This window comes from Solanum verrucosum, unplaced genomic scaffold (genome assembly GCF_900185275.1).
Source record: "Solanum verrucosum unplaced genomic scaffold, falcon-dt-bn FXZP01000239.1, whole genome shotgun sequence".
Lineage (NCBI taxonomy): Eukaryota > Viridiplantae > Streptophyta > Magnoliopsida > Solanales > Solanaceae > Solanum > Solanum verrucosum.
The window spans coordinates 1,068,824-1,080,350 of NW_026020009.1; the positions used below are offsets into that span (position 1 = coordinate 1,068,824).

General features: G+C 33.3%; 1 pseudogene; it reads left to right on the plus strand.

Annotated features, from left to right (window-relative positions):
• The first annotated feature begins 2,873 nt into the window (after nt 1-2,873).
• LOC125819775 (uncharacterized) lies at nt 2,874-5,188 on the plus strand (annotated as a pseudogene).
• Nucleotides 5,189-11,527: the final 6,339 nt, after the last annotated feature.

Below are 11,527 nucleotides of genomic sequence, written 5' to 3' on the forward strand. Positions count from 1 at the left end.
ATGCCTTTTTTCATATCTGTTTAATATTATTGTCTCTCCCACAACTTTTTGTCACTGTTAATTCATGAAAATCGTAAGAAAAAATATGAGTGTGAGAATTGATGAATGATTTGCTACAATTTGTTCACCAACTCTTTCTTATGAGGTACCTCGAATTTCGTTGAGTTTCGAACTTATTCAATTTTTACAAATAACACTTGAGATTTTTTAAGAAGAAGAAGAGTAGAGAACTTAAATAAATTGTGGTTTAATGAAGTTGTTGATTGATTCAGAGATATTGGGCATACCACGAGGCAACAACAACATATTCTGCTCATCAGTTGTGCAAAGTCAGCCCCATGTTTTGAATATTTTCCTCCAAAGATAATGTCATCTAGATACACTTGAACAATGAGCTTATTGGAGCCCTGATTTCGAAGAACAATGTATTGTCAATCTTGCCTCTTGAATACCTGTGTGCAAGAAAGAAGCTTGATCGTTGATCGCACCATGCTCTTTGGGATTGTTTTAATCCATACAAGGCTGTCCTGTTTTTACACGTAGTCAGGATGGTAAGAATTTTTAAATCCGAGGGGGGGGGGGGTTGTTTGAAAAATTAAAGAAACTTTGACCACCTATACAAGAATTGGGTTCTTGTTGAATTTTCAGAGACAAAAATGTAATATAATAAAATAGAGATTTTATCGTGGAAAACCTCCTTACTCAAGGGAAAAAAACAATGATCTACCCTCGTAGTATTTTAAACCAAACTTCCCTAACTTCAAAGAGAAACTTTAGATTACAACTCTATAATCAAAAAGATTAACTCTAGTAAATCACCTAAGTAGCTCACTCTAACTGTTCAACAATTAACTATAATCGTATACTCTACTCTCCAAGAAGCCAAACTCAAATTTTGTTACAAAACCTCACAAATTCTCTTTCACTCTTAGTACAATTATCTCTAAACAATAATTCTAAGATGAACCAATCCAAACTAAGCCTATAGAAAGAAAAACCTAACTGTAGTTCTTCTTTCTTCTGTAGTATACTCTTTAGCGTTGCACTGCTCTTGCCACTAAATTCTCTCAATTAATCAATTTCAAAAGCTAATTTTCTCTTTGTCAAAAATCCTTATGTAAGGGCAGATTAAACCCTAATTGAAACCTACAGGGAAAGTAATTCTTTTCCTAATTTTTTTCCCTTTCCGTATAAGGAGTCTTCTTCACTATTTTGCCTTAATTAGGAGTGTTTGTCTTCGACGCTCCATTTCTTCTTTTCCTCTCTTTTATCTTAGTTCTGGTACAAGCTTGTGAACCTGGTTCACTTTGTTTTTGTCAAAACTTTACTCAGAATATTGTCATGTCATCATTAATTTATTTATTCTCTGAGGACTTAATTTCTCGAGTATCTATCAACATATATAGAGATTAGTTAGAGAACTCGATATTTTGACCATGGTTCTTTTTAATGAAATGTTGTAAAATATCAATTACATAGTCATAAAGCTAAATCAATAGAAATTATTTGCATAATGGAAATCAAGTCCAATTAATTGCTACTCCTATAAAATAAAAATGCAATGTGGAGATGTGAATAACTTCTCATTTAACATAAAGTTGTCGTCATGATGATGCAAGTGAGTTTGTCACGTCTTTCCTTATCTTTTATGGATTCTAATATAATAAAAATTATAAAAAGGAAAATGATAATTTTAAACGGATTAAAAGGGAAAATATGTGTGAAAAATTGAAACAAGGGACAATATCTTTTTCAAATGTGTAAGAAGAAAATTATTACGTCAATGATGATTTTAGCATGGCATTAAAAACCAATTTAGGATAAATAATTAACTAAGAACCATTAATGACAAAATTATCATGAATGTCTAGATCTCATTAATAAATTAATTTATATATATTCTTTCTATGATCTGACCAAAAATAGAAAAAAAAATAAATGGTCAACTCCATGGCCACTATATAAGTAGTGTGACATTAGCCCTTTCATGAAAATATACATACATTCAACAACTTCAACACAAAAAAATCAAGATTTTTAAAGGGAAACCAAAGTCTACATTGTGTAAGTATCCTTTATCCTAATTTCATTTCTTAAGTTTTGTGTTTGAATTTTGATGAATAAATTTATTTACTAAAATGCAGGACGTGTAAACTTTAAGTTTAAATGTCTTATTGCTCTTTTTTATTACATGGGATAATCTTAGTACTATTGACTACTAAATTTTCACTTTTTTTGGTGAGAGAGATCATTCAATTCCCCACCTTAATTGTTATCTCCTACTTAATTTTTCCCTTTCCCGACCCCTAATTTTTAAAACAATAATATATTAATGAATATCATATATTATCACATTAAAAAAGAGTGTCATGTGATATAACTTTGTTAGTTGGACATTAAAGAAAGAATAAACAAAAAAAAAAGAAACACAAATTGTCTATATCAATTATAATTACAAGTAAACTTATTCTCGGTATTGATATATGATAATTTCCACCCCTTCTTAGCCCTGTGTTGTTTCTCAACAAAAGAGAAGTAGCATGATTCTTTGGGTTTTAAAAGGTCTGTAAGGAAAATGACGAGTTGTGACTTTTCCGAAAGAGGGTGACTTTTGTCACTTTTGGGAAAGGTTGTGATTATTCTGAAGGATTGTGGCTTTTCTAAGGGGTTGTGACTTTTCTAATAAATCACAATAAGCACATGTTTACGCTATTGTTTGTTATTTATATATGTCTGTTTGCTCTAGTTTTTTAACAATAAAATTTTTGAAATTCTTCTTATTCTTCACAAACAAATTCTAGTGTACTTTTTGTTGTTGAGTGGTTAGCTGACGTTGTGATTTCATGTAGCAATAGTAATACAATTTGAACAAAATGAGCAACCAGGACCAATTTTCTGATACCTCTGAAAGTCTGCTTATTGAAAACTTACCTAAGAAAAAAACCAAAAATTGAAACAGAATGTTAAGAAATTGATTGGATTAGAAAGCTACCTTATGCTCTTATTGTCCAAATTCTTTTTTTATTGTCCATAATAGTCACGTTCAAAACATCTACTTACTCTAAGGATTGCCAATACTTCTGGACTTCTATCAACAACGTTGTTTATGACACCGAGGAGTTTTGTCGTTTAGATAGCTCAACAGTCCACAAATTCATTTCCTTCACCGATAATGTACTCCCTCTCTTTAGCCGTTAAAATGTTCAGTCTAAACTTTATGTTCATATATGATGATGGTCTGTCATATTTCCCAGTAATTGACTAGTGGCTTGATTTTTTTGTGAGTAAGAAAGTGGAGGATTTACGCCTAAATATACGTTATAGAATTGTTTAACTGACTGGGCATGACCAACGATATAGCTTGCTAAAAATTATCTGTTGTAGTTCATCGATTATAAAACTTAAGTGCAATAATTGCAGAATATGAGAAGATTACATACACAATTAATCATCTCAGAAGAGTTTAATGTTGAAAAGTTTGTTTATCCGGGATGAACACATTAAACAAATAATGTCAAATTGTCCTCAATTGGAATCATTGAATTTATATGGATTTTGTGGTTTTAATCGTTTGCACAAAATCTATAGATTAAAACCACAAAATCCATATAGATTCAAAGATTCCAATTAAGGACAATTTGACATTATTTGATTACTGTGTTCATCCCGGATTAACAAACTTTCAAATGTTAAACTCTTTAGAGATTTCCAATTTAGAACTTCTGGCAAGCTATAGGGTTTGTCATGATGCCCAATTGAATAAGCAATTCTATAACATATATTCAGGAGTAAATCCTCCACTTTCTTATTCAGAACAAATTTAATCCACTCGTCAATTACGGGAAAATAAGAAACACCATAATCACATCTGAACATAAAGTTTAGACTATACTTTTTAATTGTAGAGCGGCTAAGGAGAGACAGTACATTATCCATTAAGGAAATGAATTTGTGCACTATCAAGATTAATATTGACTGCAATTGATCGATCACGATCATCCTGACGGGGATCAATATTCAGTCCAAGGTGATACATGCTGCTTCGAAATTGCTGCTCCATATGTTGAACATTTAACGATTTCTGGGGTTTTAATCATATGAAAATTAAGGTCAGGGACTTGTCATCTTTGAACCACAAATATGTTGATATCTAGTGTGATGAATTAGATGAAATGAGTGAAAACATACAGAAAGATCTTTTGGCAAGCGTTCGTTGTGCTAATGATCTAATATTGTCATACTAGTTTACCAAGGTCAGTTATCAGTCCCAAATGTCTCCGGTCTTTTATATTGATATTGAATTGAGCTCCTATTTTCTAGCTATAACTTGATTGTACGATGGTGGTCATGATTTTTTCAATTAACCTGATTAATTATCTATTGATTCACTTCCTTTTAATTAACTCATATAGTTTTAATGTAGTACGTGAGGTTAAATGTTAGTTCCTTTTATTGGTCTAATCTATAAGGTGTTACAAGAATGGGAAATCACTATTGGTTTAGTTTGTAAGCCCCGCAAATCAATGTACTTACCTTTACTCTGCCTCATTCTTCTATTCAGGTGATTTCCATTTTGATGTTGAAAGAGGAAGACATCTCCTTACTCTTGCTAGAATGCAGATGGTTTACAATAAGTTCTTGTATTTCAAAACTTTCCTCCCCCTTGACAACCTCTTAAGGTCGACTCGTAATTTGGAAAACCTAATGATAATTCCTGATATACCAGTATGTTTTCAATACATAATATCTTTATGTCAAATGTATATTGATCCCTTATAGCCTCAACGACTTCAATTTCATTACTATAGTTGTTAAGCTTACTACCTAACCCGATTTATCCTTGTTCTATATTTTTAGTACCATGCTTTTTTTAAATGTGAAGAGATTGATTTGTTGGAAGACAAGTACCACTCGTTTGAACAAAACATATTCAAAGTTTCCTTACAGAATTTGAAGAATGTGAACGTTATGCCATTTTGTAGTCATACGCGTAGTATTGACGCAATAAAGCTCCATCAACTCTTGAAGTTCTTACTTGAGCGTGCAATAAATCTCGAGAAACTTGATATAGTACCAGAGCATAAGGAGTTCTACTAATACCTCAAATCTAATGAAGCATTTGTTAGATTTTCCAACAAGTGCAATTATTTCCTTTGGACCAATAAGTCATAATGTTTTCTATGACTAACTTGTTATGAAAATTAGTTTGTTTCTCTTATTTTTGTTGACATTTTTTTTGTTTTAATAAGGATAACTTGTTATGAAAATTAAATTATGTGCTAGCCAATAATGAGAACAAAAAACAGCTGATCATCCCTTAACCTATGGTTTGGGCTCGTAAAAAAAAGAGCTAGTTTGCATCTCTCTCTACAAGGATGGAATCAGTTTTCTTTGGAGTGGACTAGATGGATGGGCGGCCTAGATTTATTATCACTCTTGCCAACTGGGCTTGAAGTTGACTGGATTACTAGATATGGTGGTTACTTGGGTTGGGAGCCTGACTTTTGTTTCTTGGATTTTGATTTGTGGTGCCTTTATCTCTTGTAGACTTAGTTACTCTTTATACCTATCGGGCTTATGGGGGTCTGTTTGAGTTTCATTTTAACATGTGCATGAGTGTTCATTCTAGGCTTATAGGGGTCCAATTAGGTTTAGCCTAGATGTACTTAGATTTACTTTCAACATGCTCGTATGCTTTCTTTCATATCCGTTTTGACCTCTAATGTGTTACCATACGTTTTGTTCTTTCTTGGGCGACTTGGGATTAGGGTTATTCAGGATGGATACTTCTTGTGATTCCTTGTGAGGGGATTATGATCCACGGTGGCTTAGTATTGATTGATCTCATATTCGACATCCTTTTGGGAGTCAACTCCACTCCGGACACTCTTTCTAGTTGGATGGCTTTGAAGTGGTCTGTCTAGATAGGCGGCTTTGATATTTTGAGATCCTTTTTGGAGTCGACACGCCCCCATGTCAGTCTTGCTATTTGCGCTGGGAGTGGACTAGCTGGCTGGGCGACCTAGATTGATTATCACTCTTGCTAGCTGGGCTGGAAGTTCACTAGATTACTAGATGTTGTGATTACTTGGGTTGGGAGCCTGAATTTGGTTTCTTGGGTTTGGATTTGTGGTGGCTTTCTCTCTTGAGGCCTTAGTTACTCTTTATAATTGTCGGGCTTACATGGTCTATTTGATTTTCATTTAAACATGTGCATGAGTGTATGTTCTAGGCTTATAGGGATCAATTAGGTTTAGATTAGGTGTACTTATATTAACTTTCAATATGCTCATATGCTTTCTTTAATATCCGCTTTGACCTTTATCCGTTTTTAGATGCTATCTTTTCATATTGTTTTTACCTTTCTTGCTCAGTCGACACGTGATCTCTACAATCTTAATCTATTTCGTCATGCAAGTGCGGTGATTATTTTTGCAATTAGAAGAATTAGGGATTTGGAGATGAGTGTGAGCACTTGGAGTCTTGCTAGACTTTTTCCTTTTTGAACAAGCTTTGTTTTTTTCCACTTTTCTGATTTTTACTCTTATTTTTAGACAACTCTATACTTCTGATTTCTAGGTTACGGGAGGGACCTTTTTTTATATAGTTTTTTGTTTGCTCCCGCTTATGTTTTGTTTGGTGGTTTAGTTTGATTTCTATTTAGTTGTACCCTTATACTTATTGCTTGCTATTCTAGGTTACACATTAGTTTCCCTACTTGAGGGTTATAATATATGACCTCATGACTCGAGGAATAGAGTCATGAAAAGTTGGTATCGGAGCCCTAGATTTGCTTGTCTCACTAGTATAGAGCTAATAGAGATTAGAGATTTCTGGATCAGTGTGGAGACATCTATATCCTATTCTTAGGAGGGTATAGGGTGTCTTTAGGAATTTATCCTCTTTTGTATCGCTTTCATGCAGTGTGTGTAGTTGGTTTTTGAAATCTCACTTGTTTCATTCTTTTTCAGAGGATGGCTTATACACGCCATACGACAGCCCGAGGAAGGGGTCGACCTCTACTACCGACCAGAAGTGCAGCAGTAGGCCTGAAGAGAGAGAGGTCTGGAGCCATTAGCTGGCCCTCTCGTAGATTAAGTTCCAGTTCAATCAGCGGGGTCGGGGCCAACTCAGCCATCTCCTAGACCTCTATGGCTCCATCCCTTCAGGCAACCATTGTACAACTTCTGATTATTCTTGGGGAATGCGGCAGGATAGAGATGCAGTTGCACTAGCACCACATGATCAACCTAATAATTGCTACTCCTATAAAATAAAACTGCAATGTGGAGACGTGAATAATATATCATTTAACATAAAGTTGTCGTCATGATGATGCATGTGAGTTTGTCACGTCTCTCGTTATCTTTTATGGATTCAAATATAATTAAAAATTATAAAAAGGAAAATAATAATTTTAAACGGATTAAAAAGGAAAATAGGTTTGAAAAATTGAAACAAGGGGCTATATCTTTTTCAAATGTGTAAGAAGTAAATTATTACGTCAATGATGATTTTAGCATGACATCAGAAACCTATTTAGGATATATAATCAACTAAGAACCATTAATGACATAATTATCTTGAATGTCTAGATATCATTAATTAATTAATTAATTTACATATATTCTTTCTATGATCTGACCAAAAATAGAAAAAAAATTAAATGGTCAACTCTATGGCCACTATATAACTAGTGTGACATTAGACCTTTCATGAGAATATACATACATTCAACAACATCAAAACAAAAAAAATCAAGATTTTGTAAGGGCAACCAAAGTCTACATTGTATATGTATCCTTTATCCTAATTTCATTTCTTAAGTTTTGTGTTTGAATTTTGATGAATAATTGTGTTTACTAAAATACAGGACATGTAAATTTTAAATTTAAATGTCTTATTGCTCTTTTCTATGGTTTAAAATCGCTGCAAAATGTAATTATATAATATTACATGGGATAATCTTAGTAGCATTGACTACTAAATTTTCAATTTTTTTGGTGAGATCATTCAATTCCACACATTAATTGTAATCTCCTCCTTAATTTTTTCCTTTCCCGATCCCTAATTTGTAAAACAATAATATATCAATGAATATCATATATTATCACATTAAAAAAGAGTGTCATATGATATAACTTTGTTAGTTGGACATTAAAGAAAGAATAAACAAAAAAAAAAAGGAAACATAAATTGTCTATAGCAATTAGTTACAAGTAAAGTTATTCTCGGTATTGATGTATGATAGTTTCCACCCCTTCTTAGCCATGTGTTGTTTCACCACTAAAGAGAAGTAGCATGACTTTTTGGGTTTTAAGAGCTCTGAAAGGAAAATGAAGAGTTGTGACTTTTCCGAAAGATGGTGACTTTTGGGAAAAGTTGTGATTATTCTTAAGGATTGTCGCTTTTCTAAGGGGTTGTGACTTTTCCAATAAAGCACAATAAGCACATGTTTACGCTATTGTTTGCTGTTTAAAAATATATGTTTTTACAACAAAATTTCTTCTTATTCTTCACAAACAAATTCTAGCGTACTTTTTAGCCGTTCAGTGGTTAGCTGACGTTGTAATTTTAGGTAGCAATAGTAATACAATTTTAACAATATAAGCAACCAAGGCCAATTTTCCTGCACCTCTGAAAGTCTTCTTATTGAAAACTTACCTCAGAAAAAAACCGAAAATTGAGACAGAATGTGATGAAATTGATAGGATTAGTAAGCTACCTTATGCTCTTATTGTCCAAATTCTTTCTTTATTGTCCATAACAGACACATTAGAACATCTACTCTCTCTAAAGATTGAAAATACTTCTGAACTTCTATCAACAACGTTGTTTATGACACCGTGGAGTATGGTCGTTTAGATAGCTCAATAGTGCACAAATTAATTTCCTTCATAGATAATGTACTAGCTCTCGTTAGCCATTAATATGTTCAGTATAAACTTTGTGTTCAGATATGATGATGGTCTGCCATATTTTCCCGTAAATGACAAGTGGCTTGAATTTTCTGTGAATAAGAAAATGGAGGATTTATGCCTGAATATACGTTATGGAACTGTTTTTCCGACTGGGAATGACCAGCCCAATAGCTTTCCAGAAGTTCTCTATAGTATTTCATCGATTATAAAACATAAGTGCAATAATTGCAGAGTATAAGAAGATTGCGTACTAAATTAAACATCTCTGAAGAGTTTAACGCTGAAAAGTTTGTTTATCTGGGATAAACACATTAAACAAATAATGACAAATTGTCCTCAATTGGAATCATTGAATTCATATGGATTTTTTGGTTTTAATCGTTTGCACAAAATCCATATAGATTCAAAGATTCCAATTAAGGACAATTTGACATTATTTGTTTAATGTGTTCATCCCGGATTAACAAACTTTTCAACGATAAACTCTTCAAAGATGTCCAATTTAGTACACATTCTTCTATTGTTCTGCAATTATTACAGTTGAGTTTTATAATTGTGGAACTACTACTGAGAACTTCTGGCAAGCTATAGAGTTCGTCATGATGGCCAGTCGGATAAGCAGTTCTATAACATATATTCAGGCGTAAATCCTGCACTTTCTTATTCCCAACAAATTCAAACCACTTGTCAATTGTGGGAAAAGAAGAAACATCATCATCACATCTAAACATAAAGTTTAGACTAAACTTTTAATGGTAAAGCAGCTAAGGAGAGGCAGTACATTATCTGTTAAGGAAATGAATTTGTGCACTGAAAGATTAATATTGGCTACAATTGATCCATCACGATCATCCTGACGGGGATCGGTATTCACTCGAAGGTGATACATGCTGCTTTGAAATTGTTGCTCTATATGTTGAAGATTTAATGATTTCTGTGGTTTTAATCATACCAAAATTAAGCTCAGGGACTTGTCATATTTGAAGAAAGCAAATCTTAATCTCTACTGTGATGAATTAGATGAAATGAATGAGCACATAGAGAAAGATCTTTTGGCAACCGTTCGGTGTGCTAATGATCTAATATTGTCATCATGGTTTACCAAGGTCAGTTATCAGTCCCAAATGTCTCCAGACTTTTTATGTTGATTGTGAATCGAGCTCCTGTTTTCTACCTATCAACTTGATTGTACGATTGGGGTCATGATTTTTTCAATTAACTTGATTAATTATCTATTGATTCACTTCCTTTTAATTTACTCATATAGTTTTGATTTTGTAGGTGAGGTTAAATATTAGTTCCTTTTGTTGGTCTAAGCTATAATGTGTTACAAGATTGGGAAAGCACTATTAGTTTAGTTTGTAAGCCCTGTAAATCAATGTACTTACCTTTATTCTGCCTTATTCTTCTATTCAGGTGATTTCTAGTTTGATGTTGGAAAAGGAGCACATCTCCTCATTGTTGCTGGAATGGAGATGGTTGACAATGAGTTCTTGTATTTGAAAACTTTCCTTCCCCTAGGCAACCTCTTAAGGTCGACTCGTAATTTGGAAAACCTAATGATATTTCCTGATATGCCAGTATGTTTTCAATTCACAATATCTTTATGTCAAATGTATATTGATCCCTTACAGCCTCAACGACTTCAATTTCATTACTATAGGTGTTGAGATTACCACCTAACCCGATTTGTCCTTGTTCTATATTTGTAGTATCATACTTTTTTAAGGGCGAAGACATTGATTTGCTGGAAGACAAGTACCTCTCGTTTGAACTAAACATATTCAAAGTTCCCTTACAGAATTTGAAGAATGTCAAGGTTATGCCATTTTGTAGTCGTACGCGTAATTTTGACGCAATAAAGCTCCATCAATTCTTGAAGTTCTTACTTGAGCCTGAAATAAATCCTGGTAAACTTGTTGTAGTATTAGAGCATAAGAACTGCATCATTTGTTCTACTAATACCTCAAATCTAATGAAGCATTTGTTAGCTTTTCCAACAAGTGCAATTATTTCCTTCGGACCAATTAGTCATAATGTTTTCTATTCATAGTTTTTTTCTCTTATTTTTGTTGACATTTTTTTTTGTTTTAATGAGGATAACTTGTTATGAAAATTAAATTTTGTGTCAATCATCAATTAGAACAAAAAACAGCTAATCGTCCCTTAACCTATGGTTTGTTCTTGTAAAAATGAGAGCTAGTTTACATATCCCTCTACAAGGATGGAATCAACCTTATTGGGAGTAGACTAGCTGGTTGGGCGGCCTAGATTGATTATCACTCTTGCTAGTTGGGTTGGAAGTTTACTCGATTACTTGATATTGTGGTTAATTGGGTTGGGAGCCTGACTTTTGTTTCTTGGGTTTGGATTTATGGTGCCTTTCTCTCTTGTAGGCTTAGTTACTCTTTATACCTATCGGGCTTACGGGGGTCTGTTCGAGTTTCATTTTAACATGTGCAAGAGTATACATTCTAGGCTTATAGGGGTCCAGTTAGGTTAAGCCTAGATGTACTTAGATTAACTTTCAATATGCTCGTATGCTTTCTTTCATATCCGTTTTGACCTCTGATCTGTTACCATAACTTTTGTTCTTTCTCACCCGT